The sequence below is a fragment of the Podarcis filfolensis genome (genome assembly GCF_964270895.1).
Source record: "Podarcis filfolensis genome assembly, chromosome: 4".
Classification (NCBI taxonomy): Eukaryota; Metazoa; Chordata; class Lepidosauria; order Squamata; family Lacertidae; genus Podarcis; species Podarcis filfolensis.
In genome coordinates this window covers 37,762,028-37,785,148 of record NC_139607.1, presented here as the reverse complement: position 1 = coordinate 37,785,148, position 23,121 = coordinate 37,762,028, and the positions used below count along the sequence as shown (strand labels likewise).

At 45.6% G+C, this 23,121-nt stretch overlaps 1 protein-coding gene across 2 annotated transcripts in view; it reads left to right on the top strand.

The window, feature by feature from the left end:
- MID1 (midline 1) overlaps window positions 1-23,121 on the top strand; it is a 267,098-nt gene that overhangs the window by 116,823 nt on the left and 127,154 nt on the right. The window contains exon 1 of one of the 2 annotated variants that reach the window (XM_083612132.1): window positions 6,865-7,072. The exons of the other annotated variant lie outside the window; for it this stretch is intronic. The gene's annotated coding sequence lies outside the window, so the exon portion shown is untranslated. Of the gene's footprint in view, window positions 1-6,864; window positions 7,073-23,121 lie in introns of those variants that run through there. 2 annotated transcript variants of the gene reach the window in all.

The following is a 23,121-nucleotide window of genomic DNA, read 5'->3' as shown; positions in this document are numbered from 1 at the left end:
GTATCAAGGAAATGAACAAAGTACTTTTCAGATTGGTATCTTTTAAAGACTGATGTCTCCTTTTGTGATGCAATGGGGAAAGGGAGCATTTTCTATGGGTGATGGATGTCATCTAGAATAAGATCAGTACTTTTTTTTTTTAGAAAAAAAAGGTGCTGGTACTCACCATGAAGTTGTTACACTAAGTGCCACACTTTTAACATTTTTTAAAAAGGTGCCAGTACTGCGTACCCTTGAGTATCCCCAGAAAAAAGCACTTTGCATTACCCATGTAGCAGAAGTTTTCCCCAGTTCTAGTCAACACACAGAGGCAGTTTAAGGTCCAAGATAGTTTATTGTTGCAGAATATTAGGCTTCAGTAATACAGCTCCATAGGTTGATTTATACATACAGTTTGTAGGCTTTGCAGATACAGATACAGATATATGCAAGTACAAAATATTTGTGTTGCTCCAGCAGTTCAAGACGTAACACAGACTCCAATTGACAGATTCATTGACTGATTAATGAGCTGATATGCCTAATTTATTTATATAGACGGCACTGGGCCGTTGCTGTAGCACCTGGCTTGGCTGAGCTTGCACCTGGTGGCTTATCTCACACAGGGGGTGATTTGCGATCATGAAGAAAATTTACCCCTTCCTCCATGTCCAGTTCCTCGAACAGTAAATTGCACTGGAGTGCTAGAGAATCGTAGGAAAGTTGTGCAAGACAAGGGATTGGAGAGCCAAAAGAGGAGGCTCTTCCACACAGAGATTTCAGGGGTTGGATGTTTGAGAGCAGGAATTAATGGATGTTGGCAACAGCCTCTCTGGAGATCAGTTGTCCTGACAAATCAGTGTGGTATGGGATGCAACTAGAGCATTGTTATATACAAGTGAGTCGCTCCGTGATTTTGCCCAAGAAACTACATGGAAAGCAAAGAGTTTTTTCAGTGGTGTAGTTAGGTAATTTTAGATTCTGAACTTCATGGTTTTATTGAGGCGGCGGGGGGGGGGTATGATATATTTGTTAGTCCCAAGAAAACTTTCAAACAAAATTACAATACTGGCTTTATTTTTATTTTTTTATCTTTAATTTTTTGGAAAAATATTTATTAAACTTTCAACATTAACTTACACAGTAATACAGTATATACAAACTATATACACATACTTTACAGAAATAGAAAAGGAAAAGGAAAGAAAAAAGTAAAGGATGAAATATAGGGTAAATAAGATGAACTTCCGATTGTTCTCATTGTACTGTACTGTATTGTATTGTATTGTATTGTATTGTATTGTATTGTATTGCGAGTACAATACTGGCTTTAGAAGGCAGAAGTAATCCATATACTAACAAAATAATACCCTCAAAAATTGCATTGATGACAGCAGAACATCAGATTCTACCAAATGCCTGGGAGAACAGATGGTAATGTGTGTTACTTCACTTATTTCAAAATATGGAAAGTCAGCCCATTTTGCATTTGGCAGGAACCCTCCTGCTTCTTCTGCTGAGTGGGGACCCAGACATCTCTCCAAAGGTCTGCACTGATGGCGTCAGTAGAGCTCTTAGAGTTATTTTGGAATTCAGAGGTATATCAGAAAGCAATTCTGTCTCTCTAGCAGCAAATACCATTCCATTTAATTGAATTGCAGAGTTAGTTCTTTTCATTGTGTGATTGCAATCTCACCTGTTAATCTGGAGGTTACAAATGGATGCTGTAGTTTCACTTACTCTGGTAACAATGTTGTTGCTTGACCCAGACCTCCGTGGGAGAGATTGCAGCAGGGCATTATTTAACCAGTTAGTGGGCTAAAGAATTGAGCACAGAGTTAACCCCATCATGAGACATGCCACCAAAAACCGGAGCATCTCACCAGCTGTTGCTGCTCCAGCTTCTGTCCCTGATAGCCATCTGGCTGGACACTCCAGACTAGACCAGCAACCTACCATATTGCTGGAGCCTCTTCAGAGTTGTAGGTTCAGCTGTGTGAGAGATTCACTTGTCCTGCAGAAGCACGGTAATACATAAGAGGATCCCTCTCTTTTTTTCATTGAGACGGGGAAACACTAAGTAAGATTTTAAAATCAGCAAAGCTTTGTTTGTCGTAATAGTGTGTTTCTCCTAAATAGCCTTTGGCAGATAATATTTGGTATTATTCTGTTTAATTTACGCATTTCCCCCTCCCTGGAATGCACAATATTTAACTTAAATAATCAAGAAGAGTGCTGTAAATTGCTAGCATTATGCTGGTTGTGGCTTTCACCTAGGCTCTGTAATTACAGAAAATTTATTTCAAGCAGCAGAACAACAAAACAAGCCAGTATTCTGGGCTAAACAAATCAGTTCCGCTGGCAGCCCTCAAAGAGTTTGGTATTCTTTAATGTTGAGTTTTGTTGGAATCCTTTCCAGTGCAAAGGACCTACTCTGCTCTACTTACCAAAGGAGGGCATTTGGCAAACACTTACAACTACTATTAAAAATTTAGGGTTTATTACCAGGGTGTTTTAGCTTTGTTCTTTCTTGTGAATCCAAGAAACACAGAAAGGAGTCGGTGCTATGCAAATCAGGTGTTAAAGACATACAGGGTATGGATCAAAGGAGGCTTAATTGGGAGCAAGCGAATAAGAAAAAAATATATCCATAGTCACCTTATGTGTGCCAGCTTCCCTGCCCCCCCCCAAACAAATCTGTCACTCTTCCCCCCTGCCAGTTTACTGACATGAACCAGTACATATTACAGCATGCTTCATACTTCCAAAGCCTGACTCTTAGAGTTAACCGGCTGACTCTCTCTAGAAAGGAGAATTTAATTTCCCTTTGGGGAAATACAGGACAAACATGTTGATAACCAACTGATTTTGATTGTTGACTTGCTGGGTTCCTCTCTTTCTTTGTTTATGCATGAACAAAGACTGATTCCATATGTATTTGCTACCCATTAGTGCAATATAATGTTGCCAAGATAATTTAAAATTGTACATGTTGGTACCCCAGTCCATAAGGCAAGCATAGCACATAGTGACTGGCTCCTCTGTGTTAAAGCCATTGTCTGAATGAAGCAACGGCAAATGCCAGATTCAGTTCCTTTCTATCAGTTTCTGTCAGCTATTAAGTAGCTGGCTTGTCTACCATATGCTCATGCCTATTGCCACATCCCCCAAGTTTCTACCCACCTTTGTCTTATTTAGATTCCAGTTTGTGTGCAGTTTATACAGATTTCAGTTTTCCTCCTGTTTTATATGGCCCTGGAAAATAACAATTATTGTCGCTGATGCTGTTATTATTCAATTATAAAAGTTTTTACCTATGAGCGAAATTCAAGCCTCACCTTGAATTTAATTGCTTGAAACAGTGTGTTGTACCCAAAACGGAATCTCAGGTAACACAGCCCCAGGGATATTTGCATACAAAGTACATGGCAGTGCATAGTTTTATTCTAGTAGTAAAGTGTACTCTATCTGCCCCTGGATCTTCTTGGCTCTTTGTGTCACTTATTCCCACTGGGCCAAAAACTGCAACACTCTCTCTGACCATTTGCAGTGGTGGCACTGCAGATATCAGGCTAGCAGTTATTTCTATGTGCTGCATGGGGGTGTTAGGGGAGGAGTAATAGGAAGGACATTCCGTGTTCCTTCTGGGGTAGTTTGTCCACCTTTGGTCCCCACCCTGCTGGCTAAACCAGGTGAGGGTAGCATGCGAGGGCAAGTTCTGGCAGATTGAGTGGATGAGACCAACAGTGGCTTCAGTGGTCAATAAGGCAGCTTCTGCATGTGTTTTAGGGGGAAATGAGGGGCAGACAGGGCTTGTCAACCTGTAAAGGTAGCCCATCTATGAGAAGGAAAACTCTGATCCTAAACTTCTGCTGCCTTGTGGGGTATCTTTGGGAAAAGGCTAAGGAGTGAACGCTACATAAATTTGGAGTTGGAGACCCTAAGATGGTTGGGTGGTGCCTTGTATACCACCTTCCAGCAACTCCTGCAGCCAAGCTGGTGCCAAACAAGTTATTTCTGTTTGAAAGGCCCCATGTGTTGCAGGGTGTACCCCAGTGCCAGAGCTCCTGGGTAAGTAGTTACCTATTGCCAATATGCCACAGTGCCTGCAGAAGTCCCATCTTGACTGCTTATAAGATAAGTACGGTAGATTGCAGCAAAGAGGGCAACCTAATCGCAAATTCTACCTGAGAATTATGTTCTCGCCAGTAGCATGGTTGGGGCTTTCAGTCTGCTAGGTGGAAAGAGTGAAAATATAAAAGGTGAGTAAGGCAATCTTATAGATGTCCATTTTCTGAGTGGCATGATTGTGTTCCCTACTGAACAGCATGCAGGTGTGCTGTGGTGCATGGGATGTTTACTGGGCAGAAAGGGAAAACTTAATGTGTCCTATCCTGAGAACTTTTCAGCTATCTTAGAGCTAGTTGTTATTTTCATATATGAATCACTTCCCATTGAGGCATCCCAGTTGCAAATATAAACACTATTTGAAAAACAATTGCAAATGTAAGAACAGTTTAAACTAACAACAGCACATAATTCAAAGCAATTCAATTCCTAGTCCAGTAGCAATTTGGATAATTTTTTTAGAAGGCTTGCTGAAACCATATCAGTGAAACCATACCAGAATCCAAAGAGCCACAAGTTCAATCAAGTTTTAGGTTTTCCCCTTATGCACACACACTACTTGGGAAACTGCTTAGGAAACAGGACTTTCAGAAGCCATTGCAATATGCATTTATTTCACATTATAGACCTCTTGATCATAATAAAACCTAACATTCTAATATGATATAGGAGTCAGTTGTTCAAAAGAGGGGAAAGCCAAATATTTCACTAGACTAATTCTAGTTCCTTGTGTGAGACTAAGCAGTTCTTTGCATCTCAGCTGATAGGTCATAATGGGATCACAACTGACATGCAATGTTGCAGAACAGATTCTCCCCGTTTGAGTTACATGGAATAGTGCTGTATAGTGTGGGTTATTTTTTAGGGGGCTGTCAAGTGTGCCACCCTACCTGAGTTCACACCCCTTTCTCCTCATCATGGTTGACGCCTATTCTCTTCTTGGTCCAATCCGCACTTCTTCTCAAAGGGACATGACAAGACATGCAGGGATCATTGCGCTATTCCCTTTTATGTTGTCCCCTCTCTTACTCTTTACTTTCTCAGAGCAGAGCAGCCACATCAATGAGGAGGTCGGAGGGAGAGGGAGGAGAGCATTGTCCTCAACAAATACCTGTCAATGATGTTCCTTCTCTTGTAAGCTATGTTAGTAAAAGTCCTTCTATGTGCCACCATAGATCTACCTATGACTGGGGTATGATCCTACGGAGCATTTAATGGCACAAGCCCACTTTCTTTAATAAGAGCATATTGGTGTTAGTGGTTACTGCCTGCTTTCCATTAAGAAATATATTCCATGCCTGTTTTAGTAGAAAGTTGATGCTTGAAGCATTATAGTACAGGACACCTATAGTTCGTTTGAGATTATTAAACAGCCTTGTAATGAACTTATTCATTTGTATGTGAGCATTTCCATGTTTACAGCTTTTTGTAAAATTAATGTCGAAACTTTTACAAACTGTGTGTTATAAGGACAAATTCAGAAAAAGCCACATGCTTCTTGCTGGTACCCATAAAACAAAATGTGCCTTGCAGAAGCTTCTTGTTTTTCTGAGCTGAACTAAGCTTTGTTTGGAGGTTGATGACATCACCTCATCTCCTAGTAACATCTCTTTAGCTATCGCCTCCCACACTGGTTTGAGAGAGAGAGAGAAAGGAAGAAAGGAAGGAAGGAAGAGTACATTCCTATCACTCTGGCCCTCTAGCTTTTCAGCGTCCATCTGCTTGCTTCATTTTCATGCTTTAAAACAGCTTTATGGATCATTTTGTTTTCGTTTTGGCTTGGGACGAACAATAATGTTGGCACATAGTTATGAAGTCACAACCTATTTTATGAAGGGAGGGAACCTCATCCATCAAAAATCACGTTTTGGTACAGGGTCACAGGCGAACAAAGTGGCTTGTGTCAGGTTGAAACAGCACTCGTAAATGTTAGTGTGTTTGAAGCTGGTGGTTTGAAGTCTATTTATTTTGCTTGAAAAGCTCAAATGGCCTGCTGCTGAGTGCAGGACCAAGAAGGGGGGGGAGGGGTCTTCATAAATTATTACTTGAAGGCTAACCACCATCCTTTATGAGGTGGAATGGTGCCATCTGCTTTTTCAGATCTTTGATTTATCTTTCTTCCCATTATGGAAAGGAAATGCTCCTGTGTAAATAAACTTGTGTACATTCTTGGATATATTTATCTTTTCCACATCAGCTCATTTGGCCTTTACAGTTTACCAAAATCTGAAGATATTGTGTCCACTGAAGTTTGAAATAAAATGCTTCACTTTACCTCAAACCCTTACTGGGGGAAAAATATACGTCTTGCAAATATATTACTTTTGAAGTACAAACGTATACTTTTACAAAACTTTCAGCCCCTGTTGTGGAGATGGAAAGGGAGGCACAGACAGAATTGCAGCCAGCTCGTTTAGGCTCATTATCAACTTTAGAAAGTCGGGAATTAATGTCTAATTTTGTGTGTGTGTGTGAAATAATGAAGCCCATTAGCAGAAGTTCAAGAAGTTTCACGGGGCGTGTCTTTGAAACAGTAGCTGAGAGGTTGATGAATTGGGTTTCTATGCCTTGTCATGAAGCATTATTGGTATGGAATGTGGATCTGGGTGCCCAAATGTGTGTAGGCGACTTTGTTTGCATCCCCGCTCTGAGGATTAACATACTGCGATGCTTGAATGCCAGCAGAATCTCTCCCTTCCCCCTTTCACTCTCAACACTCTCTCTCCCCCCCCAACCCCACCTCATTCTGCTGAAGTCGTTTGGTTTGTGCTGCTTTTTCCTGTGAGAGGATTAGGGAATAGGAGAATGGCTTTGTGAGGAGAGAGAGAGAGAGAGAGGAGAGCTGAGAAGAAACTAAACTAGAAGACTAGCCTTTCAGAGTTCTTTCCATTGAGGCGAATTGCATGTGATACAGCAGCTGGGGGCTGTTGGTTTTCTTTTCAGCTCCCTACTGTAAGAGAAGCTGGTAAGATTATTTTTCCCCTTGTTCTCCTGTTCTGTGATGCTCTTGTAATTGCCTTATTGAAGGGACTCCTTCAGGAGGAAGGGAAGTTGGTTAATGATACTGAGGACACGCTGCATTGTCTTTCCTCCCCCCCCCCCCAGTAAAGCTACCTAATATTTGAAGAGGGACTATTTACAGTACAGAGGGGGCAGTTTTTGGTAGGAAAAGTTGTTTTTCTCCTTTTTGCTAAAGGACTCTTAGTATAAAACTGGGGGGGGGAGCGGGGAGCAGGGGGGGAGGGAGAATATTTATCAAGTCGTACCAAACTGTTCGGATATATTTAAAGTTTTCAGAAGTATTTTGGGTGAGGGGGAGCCATTTCATCCGTTTGCAGCATTCTTGATGTTATCAGCTTTGTCACTTTCCTGGACTAATTCCAGATCTCCTGGGGTGTGTGTGAGAAACATATATTAGAACCCTATTTTTCACAGGCTCCACAAAGACAACAGGGACTGCTTGTCTTAGCAACAAAAGCTAAGCAAGCAATTCCTTCTGGAAGGTGAAAAGGAAGGAATACCTTCTGAAGAGGTAGGGAGAAGCAAAGTGAAATTAATCTAAGAACAAGGAATGAACGCAGTGATGTTTGGCTACATTTGAATGAAGCAGCATGGCTCAGTATATACCTCAAATGCTATTTGAGTTAACTATGATTTTTCTAGGTTTTTTTACGGAATATATGCCACAGTGGCAATTTGTATTTTGTTTGAGTCTCTTGCTTCATTTCATATATGTGTGGGAACTGTTAAGTTTTAAATTCCTTGACAGAGCAGAGATATATAAACTTGGCTTGAGGGCAATTTCAAGGAAAAGTTGAAAAAGTCTTGTGCCTGTCATGGATAGCATAGACGTAATTACAAACAAAAGCTTTCTTTTTGGTCAAGTAAGAAATCACAAATCAAGAAAGTAAGGAATGATTGACAATAATTAAAGTGATGATTGACATGTTTTTTCTAGCACTCTTCCTTCCTTCCTTCCTTCCTTCCTTCCTTCCTTCCTTCCTTGTGATTAAATTCTTACTCTTTTATTCAGCATTCCTATCTGAAGTAACACTTTATATTTATTACTGTGGATAAAGACATGCTCTTTCTCTTCTTCTGCATCCCACCTTCCCAAAACACTTCAAAGAAGCGACTGTATTATATTATTTACATTATTATCTTCAACTTTTCCTGACTTAGATCTCATTCAAACCATCAACTGTTAGGGCAAAAGTCTGCAGGCCATAGTCATGCATAAGTGGTATAGGAAGCAGGTCATTACTTTGGGTGCTTTGTAGCTTGGAAAGAGGGTGCTAATTTTAGGAAATGGGGTTGTCATGGAGCCCTAAAGAGTGGTGGCGGGTGGGGTGGAGTGTATCTGCATGAACATTAGTGTTGCTGAGTCATGTGATTTCATTATCTCAAAGACAAGACCCACTGTAAACGATTTTTACATTTAGCCCTTCCTCCACCTCCTCCCTCCATTCTTTCCTCTCACACAGACACTGGTTGCTAGGGTAATAGGGTTTTTAAAAAATTCTGTCACATAATACCACAGTGGTGTTAGTGGCTACTTATTGAGTTGCTTCATGCAAAGCCTGAGTAGTCTCAACAGGGGGATCATTGTGCTTAATGTTCATTTAGATGTGTCACTAGTTCAAATTAGTTTTCTGAAATATAGATATCACTAGTATACATCCAGTTTTCCCAACTCTTTAACCAGCAGCTTCTTTTTTTAGAAACACACCCACCAAATGGCCATTTCAGGTTTTATATAGATTACTGCGTACTTTAACTCTGTGTATTCTGTGTTTCAATTCCACACTTTTCAAAGTAAGGATTTATTCATTAACATGTATATGCAGAATGACACCTACACAACTACACACCTGTTGAGAGCAGCTATGGAAATTGGCTGCTTTTTCCATTTTACTTAGTTCATAAATGCCAGGCTGCACATCCTATTTTACTAAAGTGCTCTGCTGTGCCCCAATTGGTTGTCAGCTGATGGTATTAATTTATTTTCATTGAGGCATAAAACTCTCAAATCTGATTTGTGAAGGAAAATGGCAGATCTTTGAATCCAAATTAGCAACAATCTCTACTGTGGTGTTGGTTTATCCTAACAATTTAAGGAAAATAAAAAGCACATGCTTTGCAATCAATGGGGAATTTGCCATCACCATTGGAGGGAGTTAGGATTTAACAGTCTATAAGAAGATTTGAATACAGCAGTGTTTGCTCTGTAGTCCTCTTCAGATAAATAACTAGGGAACACTATACAGAACCTATATACATATGGCAACATCCTTACACAACAAAACTTCTGGTTTCTCTTCTCTGTCCTCCAGCCTTCCATGCCCCTCCCCCCATATCTGCTCTGTGGGGGTCTCTAGATTTTATGGGAATGGAGGAGAGGTGGAGATGCCACACAGCACAAACAGACACCTGCTCATGCGATACTGGATCTCACCCTTATGTTCTCCATTTTTTGCTCTGTGGAGTTATTCAGCTGAATGCATCAAAGTTGATGGCTGAACCTTCTAGAGCAGCTGGGGGTGGTGCTAGGGGCTACAAGGAAGATGAGAGAAAGGGAAGAGCCTTTGATGTTGTCCAATAATAATTAGCTAATTGGAGCATCACTGTCAGGAACCAGTCAGGGGCAGGTTAGCAGTAAAACTTAAGTGAGGTTAACTCTTTATTAAGAGGAACCAAAACAGTGCAGACCTAGTGATCCCACCAACTCTTCTCAGTAGGTCTTGCCCCAATGAGACAGTTGCAAGGACTGAAGGTCCCCACCTTCCCACCTCTCCTGGTTCCTTCGCCAGCTGCCTAGGGCTCCTTCGCCTGGCCTCTTTGTTCTGCCCTCTTCATTTCTCTGCATGTTCTGGGAGACCAGGGGGAGAGGAGCTTGTCACAAGAGGAGGGAAAGCTTCCCTGGCTTCTTCAGCAACCTACCTCCACTCTGTCTCTTGACCACCCTCTGCTGATGCTTCTGATTTTGGACTGCTGTCTGCCACAGTCTCTTCCTGCTCACTTAACCCTGTTAACTCTTCCATTTCTGACACCACCCTCTTCCAGTCTGCTCCTTCTCCCTTTGACCACTCGTCATCATCCCACCACCAATCCCCCTGCTTCTGAGCCTTCTTCCTTTGGGGTTCTCCAGCTGGTGCCTCCCATCATTCCTCTGCATTCAGCCAGTCCATGGCAATCTCATAATGTCAATACTCGTAGAAGGTTGGTTGAGGATACCAGAAACTGGGAACTTTGCAGATCAGACTTTCAGATAACTGGAAGCTCTGCCAGAAGTTCTCTTTAATTCTGCACTTTTCAAATGCTGCTGCTTTTTATTATGTTTTAAAAATACTGCATATGATTATAACCAGAAAAATATGATCTATTCAACATTTTTATTCAAAATGAAAGTTGAATGAAGTTGGGTTTACCTTTTCAGATGAATGGTAGGAAGTGAATGAGTAAGTAGTTTGCTTACAAATGTTTTGTCTACTGAGTGATGTAAAATGGGAAAACTTGAACAGCAATGCATCTCATCAGACATAACCTAGTAGTGTAGGTGGGAAACACTAAGATTGAGTTCAGTTTAAAATCCAATGAGTTCAACTCATATATGCATATAAACACTATTTTTGTGTATGCAGACTGAATCGCAACTCTGACAGATCTTAAACAAGCACTAACAAGAACCACAAAAATATATTTATTATAGGGATTAATATAAAGTATGTACAAAATCAGGTGAATATAAAGATAGGAGGGTAGCATTGGAATCACCTTTGCCAAATTAACCCCCTATTTAAACAGAGCTGGTCATTCGGTCTTGCAAACACTAGGTCTTGTGAAACCCGGTGCACAGGGCACTACAACAACTTGACAGTCAGCTGATCATCAGAGCTTCATGGGCAAAAACTGGTGATCTGACATCATTGTGAAGTCAAGTGATTGGCGGGTAGGCAGCTTCATCCACCTTTCAGACTTGGTCCACTGGGGGAGGGATAGGTACGCCCACACCTGTACACAAATATGTGAGGATCTTGGATTGTTCTATGTTTTACTACCATGTGCAGAAGTTGAAGAATAGTCCTAAAAGCATGTTTAAAAAGTTAACTATAGACATTGCCCTATCATTAAGCAGAGTGAGGCAGCTGCCTCAGGCGACCAATGCCTGGGAGTGGCAGCAAGGGCCTGGAGTACAAAGCTATGGGTGCCTTGTCCCCTGTCCTGCGTCTCCTGAGCCCCCTGGGAATGGGGGACATAATGACCTGGCTTCAGCTGTGGTGGAGCCCATACTGAAGTAATCATCTCCTTATGTAGAATGTAGGGTGCCATCTTATCCTACACCCCAGGCAGCCAAATGTCATCAGCTGACCCCAACTACAAGGGTAGTTTTTAAAGGGGCTCACTCACCACTGTCCTTAAATTAGACTGCTTAGGTTTTTAGTCAACTGCTACTTTCTTGCACAGCTGGGAAGAGTGATTTCCTTTCATCTCTAATTGACTGTGAAAGAGGAAGCTTTTTCTTTTTGTTGTATTCCCTCTCTTTGCTTCCTCATCTCTTTGATCTAATGCATATCTCTTTGTGAAATGCACAAGACTTTAAACAATTGAGGTGTCCTCCTGCCCTCTGCTACCTTACTGGTCCTTATGGCTACTGCTTGTAGACATAGCCTTTCTATTTCTGCTTCTGTGACCCAAGAGGATAGAAGCACCCAAGAACTAATTTATACTAGATTATGGACCAACACTATAAATTCCCAGTTCGGGCCTCAAGTGAAACAAGTTACAAACCATGCAACTGAATTTAAATAAAGCAAATATGGATTACATCAGTTACTAAGCAATTGTTTATAGTTTATAGGAAGATTGTTTATAGTTCAGTTTGCTTGCTTTTTGCTCCATTGTGATGAGTAATCAGGGTGCCTTTGGTTGAAAGTGAATTTAAGGATGCAGAGTAGTATCTTATGGAATCGTTTAATAAGTTGTTGTCAGGGAATCAGGAGCAGGAGCACTGGGGAGAGAGGATTGGGAGAGCGAAGGGGAAGAATCCGAGGGCAGCGTAGGGGAGTATGACAGTGGCCCGAGAGATTCCATGAGCTTCTCCAGCGAATCAGAAGATTCCCAGAAGGGGGCGCCGATGGTCAGGGCAAGGGGGGTCCCAGGGGGGACGCACCAGAAACAAGGAGCCAGAGGGGAACCCCAAAGCAGCAGTGGAGGATCAGGACCAGTTTCCCCACCAGAGCGTAGTGGGGGGGAGGAGTCACATGTGTCAGGAGCAGTGTCTCCTCCAGAGAGGGAGTCAGGGCTGACCACGCCTCCAACGGAGGGGAGGTCAGTTGCAGCTAGCCCCCCCGATGGGGGAAGCAGTGACAGCAGCAGTGGAACGGTCAGGAGGAAAGTTGCTGGCTGGGCGCGCGCGCCAAGTTCAAATGTGCAGGCGCGCGGAACAGCAGGAGACCCGGATGGGGAACCAGCTCCTAAAGCCCGCCGGAGGGAGGGAGAAGGCTCAGGGGAATCAGCGGGAGAAGAGGCTAGAAAGGGCGGAACCCCGGCGGGCAGGCGGACCCAGAGGAGGAAGGAGCAGCGGAGAAGGTGGAGCAAGGCTAGACTCTTAAATTGGTGTCAAGGGGGAGGAGACTCAGACGGAGCATCAGTGGTCTGACACTTTAGACGTGGGGCTGCGCGCTGCGGCTCTGGAAGTGAAACTGAACTTCAATAAAGGCTTTTATACTTAACAACGAAGCAGCGTTGGTCCTTTGTGAGCTGGGACCTAGGGTAGCCCTGACAGTATGCTCCGTCCCTCATAAAAACCTCGCAGCGTGAGTTGGTGCAGCGAGGGGCAAGACTTGGTGTTTTGCGAGCTCACGAAGATAGGCAAAGATGACTACAGAGAGCCAGGTGAAAGAACTGCAAGAAGCAGTCACGACGCTTTACGCGGAAGTAGCAGCATCCAGGAAAAGAGAAGAAGAAGCAGTAGCGCTCTGCCGGGATCTGCAAGCCAGGTGGGACCGTTGGGGGAAAGAGGGGCTGCCAGGACCCAAACCGGAGGGAGTTGGCCTCGGGAAGAGGGGGGGCAGCCTGGTGGCGCACTTTGATGGGAACCTGCAGCAATACCCTAACTTCAGAGCTGACGTGGTTTACGCGCTCAATTTGCTTCGGAAAGACTTTAGAGATGAGGAAGAGAAGGTGGGCTTCATAATCACTCATTTGCATGGGGAAGCAAAAGCGTGGCTGCGGAATTTGTGGCGCGAAAAAGACCCTGCCCTCAAAGATTCCGATGCATTTATCAAAGCTATGGACGCTTGCTTTAAATCTACGGTAGATGTAGATATTGCTCGGAGGGAAATGCATGGACTACAGCAAGGGAAAGCGACGGTGAGGCAGTATCACTCGCGCTTTTTTGCCTTACTGAACGTGCTGGGCTGGGAGAAGGACTCCATTGCTGTCAGAGACCTGTTCTGGGAGGGGCTAAGTGGAGAGGTGAAAGATGAACTGGCAAGAGGAGAAAGACCCCAAAATACCCAAGAAGTTGCCCAAAGAGCGTTGGCAATTGGTGTGCGCCTGGAAGGACGTAAGGGAAGCACCCCAGCCAGGACAACCCCTTTCTTTCCCAGAGAGGCGGGGCGGGCGCTGTCCATGCCTCCTTTGGGAAGGGGAGAAGAGCCGATGGAGATTGGTGGTGCAAGGGCTCAGACTGCCAGCAGAGCCCAAACACCGGGAGCAGTCAAGGGGAAGGCTCCTAGAGGGACCAGGAAGTGTTACATCTGCGACAGTGCACAGCACATGGCCAAAGAGTGTCCCCAGAGGCTCCAGAAGCACACTGCAGCCTCAGCAACAGTAAAGGGAACAGGTGAGCAGCTGAAACAGCTGCAGGGGGAAGAAGAAGCCTGGTTGGAAACAGAGCCACTGGGGCCCAACCAGGCAAGTCAGTGAAGCAGTCCCCAGAGATTTTACAGCCCACAGACCCCCTCCCACCCAAACCAGTGGTGCAACTCACCGCATCGCTCCAGTTGCCCAATGGGCACACCATGCAAGTACCAATAACCATTGACTCTGGGAGCAACGCAGACTTTATTGGAGTGGACTTTATCAAGCAACATCGCATAGCACTCATGCCAGCCACGATGCCCCTAAACGTCGTCACGGTCGATGGCAGGAAGCTACTGGGAGGAGAGGTGGTACAGCAAACACCACCGATGGTGATGCAAATTGGAAACCACCGCGAAGTCATCAGCTTCAACGTCACCCACCTGTCGGACACGCCCATAGTGTTGGGTATGAGTTGGCTGGATAGGCACAGCCCGGCATTGGCATGGTACCAGCGGCAGTTGACCTTCTGTTCCTCCTACTGCGCAGAACACTGCATCCAGACCCGCCAGGAGGAGGAGGGGCAAGAGGATGAACCGCAGCTACACCTAGGCATGGTGCAAGCGGTACCCAACAAGTACAAGGAGTTTTTGGAGGTCTTCTGCGAGAGGGAAGCGGATAAGCTGCCTCCCCACAGGCCTTACGACTGCAAGATTGACCTCCTGCCGGGAGCGACGCTGCCGACTGGGAAACTGTATTCCATGTCTGAAGATGAACTGCAAGAACTCAGGGAGTTCATAGATCACAACTTGAAGCGGGGGTTCATCCAAGAATCTAAAGCAGTGGGGGGCAGTCCCGTGTTTTTCGTGAAGAAGAAGGACACGCCCCAACGGAGACTCATAGTTGATTTTAGGACCATAAATTCCAAAACAAAGCCCGCAGCATTCCCCATGCCCAAGATCGACGACCTGCTCGCGACGGTGAGGAAGGGACGGATCTTCACCAAGTTGGATCTACGAGGGGCGTACAACCTTATACGCATGCGGGAGGGCGATGAGTGGAAGACAGCCATGTTTACACCTTTAGGCACCTATGAATATCGCGTAATGCCTTTTGGTCTGCAAAATGGCTCCCATACCTTCCAAGCTTTCATGCATCACGTGTTAGCGGGACTCCTCTACAAGAAGTGCGTCTGCTTCCTGGACGATATCCTGATCTTCTCGGAATCGCAGGAGGCTCACGAGAGGGACGTCAAGGAGGTCCTGCAGAGGCTACGGGAGCACAGACTTTACGCCAAATTAGAGAAGTGCCAGTTCGACATGACGGAGGTGGATTTTCTGGGCTACAAGCTGTCCGACAAGGGACTCGCCATGGACAGCGCCAAGGTCCGCGCGGTGTTGGACTGGAAGAGCCCGCGCAATCGGAAGGAGGTCCAGAGGTTCGTCGGCTTCGCCAACTTTTATCGCAAGTTCATCAAAGGGTTCGCGAAGGAGACGGCGGCCATCACGGACACCCTCAGCTCCAAGAAGAAGAAGTTCACCTGGACGGACCAGGCGGAGCAGTCCTTTCGGAGACTCAAGCGTCTCTTCGCGTCCGAAGAACAGCTGCTACATGTAAACCCCAGCAGACCAATGAGGGTTGAGACGGACGCCTCAGACAGAGCAGTGGGGGCCGTCCTGTTGCAGCAAGATCCGCAAGGGGAATGGAGGCCGTGCGCATTCTACTCCAGGAAACTCAGCAAGGCGGAACAGAACTACACCATCTGGGACAGGGAGTTGCTGGCCATTCATGCAGCTTTCAGGGCGTGGCGGCACTTCCTCGTTGGAGCCAGACACACAGTGCAAGTCCGCACGGACCATAAGAACCTGGAGTACTGGCGCACGGCGCGGTTCCTGAACCAGAGACACATCCGCTGGGCGGAGTTCTTTGCGGATTTCGATTTCCGGATAGAATACATCCCGGGAGACAACAACGTCATGGCGGATGCACTATCCAGGAAGCCGCAGTATCTCGAGGAAGCGGCGCCGGTGGCGGCCAAGCACATTTTCGCACCGAAAGCGTGGGCGTGCGCTTCAGCTGCCGTGGACCTGGACGCGGTGCGTCGAGCGCTGCAGACGGATTCGTTCGCACAATCCAAGATGGAGGAGGTGCGAAGAGGCACAGCGAAGGACGACGAGTTCCAGATACGAGACGGACTGCTCATCCGCAAAGGGGCTCTCTACGTGCCCGGAGACGACCTCCGCGCGAAAGTCTTGCAGCAGCTACACGACGCGCCCAGCGCTGGGCACTTCGGCAAGGACAAAACGGCGGAATTAGTAACCAGAGACTTTTGGTGGCCCAAGGTGAGGGGAGAAGTCGCGGATTACGTCTCCAGGTGTGACACCTGCCAAAGGGCCAAGCCAGTACACAGGAAGCCGGCGGGTCTACTAGAACCCCTACAGACGCCGCTCGAACCGTGGGAGAGAGTGGCCCTGGACTTTGTCACAGATCTGCCCAGCTCGCGAGGCAAAACAGCGGTGCTCGTGGTCGTAGACATGTTCACCAAGATGGCACACTTTATTCCGTGCGCGAAGGTGGCCACAGCGGAACAGACCGCCAAGCTGTTCATAGACCACGTGTTCAAAGCTCACGGCTTGCCGCGGTCCATCCTGTCCGACCGGGGTCGCCAATTCGTCTCGAGCTTCTGGCAGAAGCTGCTGGGCATCCTGAACGTCAAGATCAACTTAGCGTCGGCACGACACCCGCAGACCAACGGACAAGCGGAGAGGGTCAACGCCATCATGCAGCAGTACCTGCGATGCTACGCCAATCAACAACCCTCGACCTGGGTGGACTACCTACCGCTGGCCGAGTTTGCCTACAACAACACGAAGCACGGGTCTACGGGAGTGACACCGTTCTTCGCCAATAATGGGCGGCATCCCAGAACTTTCCCGGGGTTAGAGACGACGGGGGAGGGGGAGCCAAGGGGAGCAGAGCACTTAGCAGCAGAGTTACAGGAGGTCCACGAGCAACTCCGAAGGCAATTGGAACTGGCGAAACACGCCTACAAGATGCAGGCAGACAAGCACAGGAGGGTCGGGGAGGACATCCAGGTGGGGGACTGGGTCTGGTTAGCAGCCCAGGCAGTGCCGGCCAGGACGCTAGCTAAGAGGAAGCTCAAGCACAAGCAGCTGGGACCTTACCAGGTCGCGGCGCAAATCAATCCAGTGGCCTTCCGGTTGACACTCCCGGAGGGCTCCAGAATGCACCCAGTCTTTCATAGGTCAGTGCTCACACCCTACAGGGAACCCCACAGGTTTCAGGCGACAGGGAACGCGCCAGACACACTTAGTGAATCTCCGAAGAGGGAGGGGTCACGGAGGGCGACGCCACTCAACGAGGTCACGGAGATTTTGGACTCGAGGTGGGGGGAAGAGGGGGTGGAATACCTCCTCGCCAGGGAAGGTACCCCAGCCAGTGCCAACAGGTGGGTACCGTGCTATGCCGTGGAGGAGCACTATCTTAAAGACGAGTTCCATGCACTCTTCCCACACAGACCTATGCCGGCAGAGTATTTCGACGACTGGCTCTTCACGCCCACACTGTCAGCCAGTACGTTCCAGGGTTTTTCATCAGCTGAAGAGACGACGCCAGACACTAGCTCCTCGGAGGGGTCTCTCTCGGGGTTTGCCACAGACCGCTCCTATTGGTGGGACACTCAACCGGAGGTGGGGTGGCGCAGGGAGCTGCTGCGGGGACCTTTGCAAGCTGTCTCACCAGAGGTACCCGGGGGAGGGGAGGACATGGACGTGTTGGGGGAGGATCCTGGATTCGAGCACATCAGCAGAGAGATGGAAGCAGAGGAAATCGACGTCGACGAGCCCGTTGCGGTTGGGCCGGATCCAGTGGACCGGCTACACACCAGGGGGGAAGAATGGTATCCCGCACTCACACCCACTGGACTGGAGCACCCGGAACCCACACCCGAAGAGGGGGAGGGGGGAAGGGGGGGCTTCGAGGGGGGGATGGATGTCAGGGAATCAGGAGCAGGAGCACTGGGGAGAGAGGATTGGGAGAGCGAAGGGGAAGAATCCGAGGGCAGCGTAGGGGAGTATGACAGTGGCCCGAGAGATTCCATGAGCTTCTCCAGCGAATCAGAAGATTCCCAGAAGGGGGCGCCGATGGTCAGGGCAAGGGGGGTCCCAGGGGGGACGCACCAGAAACAAGGAGCCAGAGGGGAACCCCAAAGCAGCAGTGGAGGATCAGGACCAGTTTCCCCACCAGAGCGTAGTGGGGGGGAGGAGTCACATGTGTCAGGAGCAGTGTCTCCTCCAGAGAGGGAGTCAGGGCTGACCACGCCTCCAACGGAGGGGAGGTCAGTTGCAGCTAGCCCCCCCGATGGGGGAAGCAGTGACAGCAGCAGTGGAACGGTCAGGAGGAAAGTTGCTGGCTGGGCGCGCGCGCCAAGTTCAAATGTGCAGGCGCGCGGAACAGCAGGAGACCCGGATGGGGAACCAGCTCCTAAAGCCCGCCGGAGGGAGGGAGAAGGCTCAGGGGAATCAGCGGGAGAAGAGGCTAGAAAGGGCGGAACCCCGGCGGGCAGGCGGACCCAGAGGAGGAAGGAGCAGCGGAGAAGGTGGAGCAAGGCTAGACTCTTAAATTGGTGTCAAGGGGGAGGAGACTCAGACGGAGCATCAGTGGTCTGACACTTTAGACGTGGGGCTGCGCGCTGCGGCTCTGGAAGTGAAACTGAACTTCAATAAAGGCTTTTATACTTAACAACGAAGCAGCGTTGGTCCTTTGTGAGCTGGGACCTAGGGTAGCCCTGACAGTTGTGTTATCTCAGAAGCCACTTTTCACTTTTGTGACCTGCTGCGATCCCTGCACTAGGCAAGCCCATTCATGCTCTCAGTCCTGCAGAGAGAAGTGCCAGAGACTAGCAGTGATTATTCTCTGCAACCTTTACCCAGGTATACAAGTCAATGGCACTTTGGGAGAGATAAAATATGCTTTTCTTCCAGTCTGATTAAAGCAGAGAAAGATATGTCTTTGCATACAGGATATTTTATGCTTCTCTCAATTAATTTTGAGGCTCTGAAGCACTGGCAGTAGAATTCATTCAGAGTTGCATGTTAAAAGTATATTCAACTCTTATTACTATTTTATAGCAGATGCAGTTGAATTTTGACATTTTTCTCACGCTGCTTGTTAAAGGCTGATTCCTTTTAGAATGCTAGGAAGGCAGTTGGTATTGGCAGCTAAACACAAGAAACACCCTGTAATGCCTACAAAAACACAGCCTCTGAGACAGCCAATGGCAAGCCTCCATTTCTATCATTCTTGTCTAGGCATTCTCAGAAATCTGCTCAGTATTGCTGTGACCTCAGTAAGTGGAACAATTTGTGATTTACAATGGATTAAGTGAGATCAGAGTTAATGCCTGTTGTGTTCTCTGATTTCATATCCCATTTAGAAGGCAATTTATCTGCTCCTGTATTGGAGATGGGAGACTGAACACACATCAAATAGCTACTACTAAGAAGCTTTCGTGACCTACATGCCCAGTGTATAGGGTTGGGTTTTTCAGGCAGCATTAGTGAAACCTTTTCCAGAAAAATGGTTGGAAATGTACTATTGATTCACACCAGTCTCAGCAGACCAAAGCCAGTAGTGAATACCTTTGGAAAATCTGAATGTTCACATTACCCCAGATAGAAACAAGAGGGTATAAATTGTCTTTGGTAAATTGTAAACATGTTTCTAATAAATTGTGCGTTGTGGGTTGGTAGAAAGGTTTTCCATTAGAAATAGACCACAGGGAACCTGCTTTAGGCCAGTTCAGTTTGCAATACATTCAGTAAAGTTTGCAACATGCCTTTTTTCTTGAGTCCTGCTTCTTTGTTTCAGGGAATCATATGCACATCAAATCTAATAATTCCTTTACTTCAAAACAATGCAGTCTCTGTTGCATTCTATCAATCAATGGATATCGACAATATCCCCTATTTTATTTTATTTTTCAAATCTTGCTTTGATAAATCCTAGTGACATTTGTAAGATTAAGAATAGTATTTCAAGCTGAAGATAATTTGCTTATAGTCAAGAATCAGTGAGTAAGACCAAGTGCATCTTCCATTCATAAGGCTTTCCTACAAATAGATATTATTAAGAGATGATTGGGGGAAATAATTGTATTACAGGTAGAAAATAGTTATAGGAATCTACCTCCTGCTATGTGTTCTGAAGTATTTAGTAATCGTTATTGCACCAATGAACTTGGGACCAATGTGCATTGCCAATTTTGATATTGTACATTTGGTATAATATTTGTTAATTGTTGTGATTATAATGTTTGAAAATCATGCAGGATTTTGTACTACTTCCTTTACCTTTTGTGCTTCATTTATACATTCATCCACATTGCTATGTATTTTTGCGACAAACATGACATCACACTACAGAGACTAAATGCTATATTGCTGTTTCATCACTAAATTTGTAAAGTCCCAACAAGATCCGTAGAACTAAAATACGGAAAGTTTATACTGAAGATGCTGTCATTGGGATAATGCTGACAAATATATTAAGCTGAGATAAGGCAATTGTAACCTCTGGTCCGCAGCTGTGTGCTGTTTGCCTTACTTAGTGTCTTGAGCCCACTGAATCATGGCTACGAACCAAACTGTTTATAAATGTGTGTCTGCATGTGCAAATTTGCGCCTCCTTTCCACAACATGCTTATCTCCACCCTCAAGCCCAGGGGTCAGCAGACTTTTTCAGCAGGGGGCCAGTTCACTGTCCTTCAGACCTTGTGGGGAGCCAGACTATATTTTTTGGGGGGGAGGGGTAATGAACAAATTTATATACCCCACAAATAACCCAGAGATGCATTTTTTTTAAAAAAAGGGGCACATTCTACTCATGTAAAAACATGCTGATTCCCGGATTGTCCGCGGGCCAGATTTAGAAGGCGATTGGGCCGGATTCGGTCCCAAGCCTTAGTTTGCCTACCCATGCTCAAGCCTATCTCATGATTTTTTTAAAAAGCAAAAACATCTATTTTCACATGGACACTACTTATTCTAAATGCAGCCATTGTTTGTTATGTCTAGCCAGTAATTAGACCTCAGATGGTGAGGCAATTTCAGAACATGGTTTACCAATTTACATGCTAATCCAGCAGACTGTGGTGGAGCCATGATTAGTGCAGACTCCATCAACATCTTAATTAGCCCTGGTCCCAGCATGGAGCAGTGGTGGCTATCTTTGTAGGTCTGAGAATGTTTGCTTTTTTTAGGGCAAATGCATGTTCCCCAAAGCCTGCCCCCCCCCACTAATTGCTGTTTAAAGGAAGAAACCCAGTTCCTGAGAGAGGCTAAACATGCCTAAAAGAATGAACCAGCAGCCTATTCAGGGGACACTCCCATTCTGCAGCTTATATTAGAGAGTGGCCAAAGTAAAAAAATCAAATACTAGTAAGGCAACTGAACTGATTTTAGATCGTCTTAAAGTATGGCATATGTCGAGGGGAAAGTGGAACAACTTTTTGACACGATATGGACGGCTGACAAAAAGAAGGGTGATTGCTAAATGTATATAGATATTTAGATACATATATACACACACAGTGTATGTTTATAACTGTAACTGTTATATCAGTTAATTTGAATACCTTAGACTAGACAAATGACAACAGGGCTTTTTTAAATAGTTTAAATGGTTTAAATACTCATTTTTAATGTCTAGTCCAGGGGGGGCTGCAGAATTACTCATGAGTACTTGTGAATTATAACTAATCATATAGCAAAACTTAAACAGGAAATAAAAATTATTGTTTGCATATGTGGGGTAAATAACTTAAACATTTAACTCTGTAAAAGCTTCAGACATGCTAAAGAACATAGCAGAACAGGTACACTAAACAAGGACAAGTATAATAGCCTAGGTAGGTATCATGTTGTGGTACAAGGAATCCTATAATGTGTTTTCCACCTGTATATGCTCTGTGCTAAGCCACAAATACTTGGTGGTTTTGAATGATCTAAAATATTTTCCTTTAGCATCTAGTAGACCATATAAATTTACATCTGCAATGGAAGTGTTAATCTGGTGCCTAGACTACATACATAAGAGTTTCCTTGCCAAATCTAAAAAAGAAAAGAAAAGAGTTCATCTAGTCGAACAGTTGTCAGCCACAAGTCCCTGGGAAGCTCAAAAGCAAGGCATGATGGAGACGACTACCTTTTGTTTTATAGTGTGGTCTAAACCACTGAGCCTCTTGGACTTGCCAATCAGAAGGTTGGCTGTTCAGATCCCCGCAACAGGGTGTACTCCTGTTGCTCTGTCCCAGCTCCTGCCAACCTAGCAGTTCAAAAGCACATTGGTGCAAGTAGATAAATCGGTACCACTGCAGCGGGAAGGTAAATGGCGTTTCCGTGCACTCTGGTTTCCATCACAGTATTCTGTTGCACCAGAAGTGGTTTAGTCATGCTGGCCACATGACCCAGAAAGCTGTCTATGGACAAACGCTGGCTCCCTCAGCCTGAAAGAGAGATGAGTGCCGCAACCCCATAGTTGCCTTTGACTGCACTTAACCGCCCAGGGTCCTTTACCTTTTTTACCTTTTATAGTGTATCTAGTAGGACTGGGGATCTTCCAATCTGCAGGTTTCATAAGACCCACCAGACCTCCTTATTTATCCTGTGAAGCCATTTCAGCCAAGCCACACCCTCCTGCCCTACACTTAAAGTTATATATGTTACCAGGTGTGGTCAGGTAAAAAGCAGGACTTGGACAAAAGAGACTTTGCACGCAAAGCCCCTTGTTCGGCACTTCCAAGTGCTGACTTCTCAGCTAGTTGTTGTCACTTGGGAAGCACTGTAGACAAGGCTTCCCCAACACTAATAATCAGCAAATTGTTGGTGCTTCAGAAGTACGGCAAAAATGTGTGAAGGAATGCTTCATTTTGTTTGTTCTGAACCCACTGTCAACCAATCCATTCTGGTGAATTTCTATCCATTCTCTCTACACTACTAATACTAATATAAATGCCTATCATGAGTCTACCTTAGATGTTGTCACCATCTGATCAACTTTATTCCTTTTTTCTGTCCCTTCTCTATGACTTTCTTCTTGGGACTCGGTAATAAAAACTGACCATAGTATATGAAATGCAGGTGAACCATAGATGCAATAATTAAAGGCATTATGATATTTTGTGTTGTATTT